The sequence below is a fragment of the Corylus avellana genome, chromosome ca4 (genome assembly GCF_901000735.1).
Source record: "Corylus avellana chromosome ca4, CavTom2PMs-1.0".
NCBI classification, from domain to species: Eukaryota; Viridiplantae; Streptophyta; class Magnoliopsida; order Fagales; family Betulaceae; genus Corylus; species Corylus avellana.
Window position 1 is genome coordinate 19,690,092 of NC_081544.1, and position 4,221 is coordinate 19,694,312.

The 4,221-nt window shown below is 35.3% G+C and overlaps 1 pseudogene; it reads right to left on the reverse strand.

Moving 5' to 3' along the window:
- Positions 1-379: 379 nt before the first annotated feature.
- On the reverse strand, positions 380-1,506 carry LOC132177326 (MLP-like protein 28; annotated as a pseudogene).
- Positions 1,507-4,221: the final 2,715 nt, after the last annotated feature.

A 4,221-nucleotide genomic window follows, 5' to 3' on the forward strand; every position in this document is an offset into this window, starting at 1 on the left:
GTATATATATGACTTATGGACACGAGTATCCTTTATCTGAATTCAAAGGGGAGAAATTAGAAACTTTTTGTACAAGAGGATTGCCACTATCTTATGCTTATGTCCTCTTCGATTTGGACATTGAGTCATGGCCGGGCTTTGCCCGGGTGACTGGTCCTAAGAGGGAGGTAGCACCTAGGAAGTTTCGAACTCGAGACCTCAAGGGGTAATATCCCTAGAAGCCGCAAACCTCCACCATTAAGCCAACCCCTTAATTGGGTTCATCAACTAGATAATTAAATAGCTTGTAATTAATAGGAATCGCATATCCCAGCAATATATAAGCTGCTTCAGTAAGTCCAAACAATTTTAAAAAAACATATATATGCATATAAATTATACTTAAGAAAACACATATTACAAAAGCCACGGATACATTTGACCCATATATAAGATCTAGTATATGGGTGCCTGCAATAAGTGGCGTCAATTAATACGCCCACACAAAAACTAACATTCATATACAGACTTGCATGACAGAATAAAACACACAGTAACACTCCCGATCTTTTATTGTAGAAGTACAACCTTTTTGTCTATGCGGTAAGGTGAGCACCAATGTCTTTGCTGACATCAATTAGAAACTGAAGCAATGTCTTTGGTTCTGGGACATCCTCCTTCAGCTTCTCGTATTCCAAGCTCCAGTGGACCAAGCTGCCCTCACCCTTGGGAGTAGCTTGAACAATGATTTTGAAGCTCTTGTACTCCTGCAGAAGATCCCCTTCAATCACTTTGAAAGTGACCGACTTGTCTGTATCATCTATTGCTTCAATTTTCTCCTTAGCACCTTTGGCTTGCCCATCTATGATTTCACAAGACAAGAAACAATATTTAAAGATATTAATTAACATCATGCATGCTATACATTGCCAAGGAAATGAAAGAATAGAATTCCTAAATTACCATGGACATAATCCCAGTAGATGACTGAGCCCTCATTGCCCTAATCTCCTTCATGCAAAGCACAACCCTGGACTTTGTCAGGGCAGACATTGGATACGTGGTGCGGCCTGCCGCTGAAAACCTCGTGAAACTTTTCAGCAGGAGCTTTAATTTCTACATCAGCCTCGACCTTCCCAAATAGACTCATTTTTGCAGGTAGTTGTATTACAAGGCCAACTAGTTAGAGGTACTAACAAAACACAATGGCTAGAAGGTAAGGAGAATCTGTTGAGAAAACAGGTAGGGGCATTGCCCCTTAAATAGAAGGAAGGAGGTTTTGCATGTCATTTCCTCTAGGGACAACTTCTCGTGGGTTTAGTTGAAGAATTCTATCCACTTTACCATTTTAGTCTTTACTCCCAAAAACTAAATATTATTTGTGATGTGCATGCCGAAACTTTTTATTATTATAGTCATAGATATGTTTTCAAATCTTGTGACTTGTTACATCTGCTCCAGTTCTATTTTAATAGATGCGGATCTAAGAGCTGATAGATTGCATTAGATCAGTTCAATAAGAAGAGGATGAGAGTTGAATATTTAAAATTAGTAAAAAAAAAAAAAAAGTAGGTAACTTCCCAGAAAAAAAGAGCCCTAAAATAACTAGAAGTACTTAAAACTATTGAGAATGGGTATAATAAATGAGACAACCCATTAAGACAAGTGGAATGATCAGCAGTGGCAAATTTATATGGGGACGACTTGGGGCGGATGCCCCTCGTAAAAAGAAATAAAAAAAAATTTCTTAACTTAGTTTTTAAGTTTTGGTTTGTTTCGCCCCTGGTATTTTTTATTTTTTGGTTTGTGCGCCCTTCACTCGGTTCATTGTGCAGCATGCCATTAGTTTTTAATTTTTTGATGTTTGTTGGTCGGTTAGTGTGTTCGATGTTTCTCTCACTTTCTCTGTGCATTGTCAATGACTCAATTGTCATAACCAAGAAGTCAAGAACCTGGTTTCTCTCATTCTCGTGTAACGTGTTTGATGTTTTTCAGACTTTTTCTAATCTTTCTCTCTTTGGCTGTTTGGGTTTCTTGGTTTCATTTTACAAATTTTTTTTTTTTTTTTTTTTTTAAAAAAAAAGTCAAGAAATTTAATGTTTATTTATCAATATTTGATATTTTCCAGTCATAACCCAACCGAGTAAGTTGAGAGTAAAGTTTATAATTAAAGCCATTAAAGCCTTAATTTGTCTTGGTTATAACAATGCCCTTAATTTGTTTGGGTTATAATTTAAGCTATCATTATATTTTATTATTTTATTGACACCCCTAATAAAATGAATTCCTAAATCTGCCACTCGTGACCACAAAGAGTTGTAGCAGATCAGGCAATGTTCTTGAAAACGGAGCTACGGACAAAGGAAGAATTGTGGAAAGTGAAAGACGCTCTATAGCTAGCAAGGCCATAGACAAGTATTAAAATCAGAGCCGTTGGATATAAGCTTCACCATGGTGTCCAATAAGGGTCGTACTTGGCATGGGAAGTTTGGAGGACACCAAAAAAGAAGTTGCAACCAGATCTAGGGTTCCCCATAGGCAAGAAAAGGTACAAGATTTGGAGATCCAAAGATAAAGAAAAGAGGGAGCTAATAATCTAACGCGTTGAGGCGGCTCGTACTACATATAAGTACCGGGGATACACATGTTGCATATGTGCTAAAATATATTGTGGCGGTAGGAGCAGAGGATGGCGGCGGTGCTAGGTGGCAAGCGTGTGGATGAAGCATGATAGATCTGACTGCCAAGTTGCAGACAAAAGAGAGAAAAAAAGGCAGAGGGGAGGAGGAGGGAAGATCCTCCTAGGGGACAAAATAAATTTGGAGAAAAAAAAAATCACAAAGCATAGGGAAGGAGATATAACTCTCATGATGCATGTAATGGAAGTCACCCCTTCTTCATTTTGTTAGTTAAAATGGTTGAAAAGTTAGCCTTGTAAAACAATTTTTGTTTGTTTATTTGTTTTTTGCTTTTTTGTTTTTAGTTTTTTTGTTTTTGTTTTTGTTTAGTTTTTTTTTTTTTTTTTATTGTTTTACATCTAGCTAGTCACTTTGGCTAAGAAATTGGCTAGTTGCTCCCATACTCAACAAATTTACAAAGCACGGTAGTTCAAAAATAAATATGATTAACTAGTTTTTTTAAAATAGTGAAAATAAATAAAGAATAAATATTTAAAATTGAATCACTACAAAAAAAAAAAAAGGAAAAAAAAGAAAAAGAAAAAAGAAGCCCCATTCGTAGTGTTTTTAATACTAGCATATGGGCAAAGCATCAGTATTTTAACAATTTCTCAGTGTATTTTCTGATACGGCAATGTTCTTAAAAAAATGCATGGCGTACATATATACGACATTAAATAAATTTATTTTCCTAGCACATGCAAGACAGACGTTTTTATGCCAAGAAAGTGCGTTTTGTTAAACGCTTTTAATCGCATATACGCATATACGCCAATAATTTCTTATTTGGGGCGCAGGAAATGAAAAAAATAATAATTTCCTCTCATTGTATATATCCCCAAAATGAGACGAAATTGAAAAGTGTGTTATATATACACACTGCTCTCACATTTTTCTTCTCACAAATTATCCCTATCTCAGCCGCATGCTATGCCTCTCTCTACTAGGAAGCTTGCACCACCGCCATCGAGGTGTGTTTTACTTCTCTCTCTCTCTCTCTCGTTTGGGCTTGATTTAATTTGTGAGATTTCGATTTATGTGGTGGCTTTGTTAGATTTATGGCTTGAATTTGTTGGAGGCTCATTTGTGAAAAAACCATATACATATATATTATTGTTTCATTAGAAACGGCATTCACTTTTTTTTTTTTTTAAATATTTTTTATTGGATTTGATCGTGGAATTAGGATCATCTCCATTTCATTTGAATTGAAAAATATACAATTAGTTATAATGAAGAGGTATTTTTTTTCCCATCAAAAAGTGAAAACAAAAGTACCCCTTCACTATAACTAACTAGACAATAATTATAGTATCTCTTTTTTGTTAGAATAGAAAATGTGAAGACAGTTTGGTTTCATTTTGTGAACACAACTAAACTACATAGGATTTTTGGGCTCCACTGTATCATGGAAAAATATTTGTAGTAACTCGGTGCATACCGATTCATTAGAAGTTGTAGGATTAAATTATTTCTTAAGAAAAACGACTTGATAACACACCTTAAAAGCATTTGCTTTTCTGTTTAATTAGAATAGAACTCTATTCTAACATCTTTTGCTTTC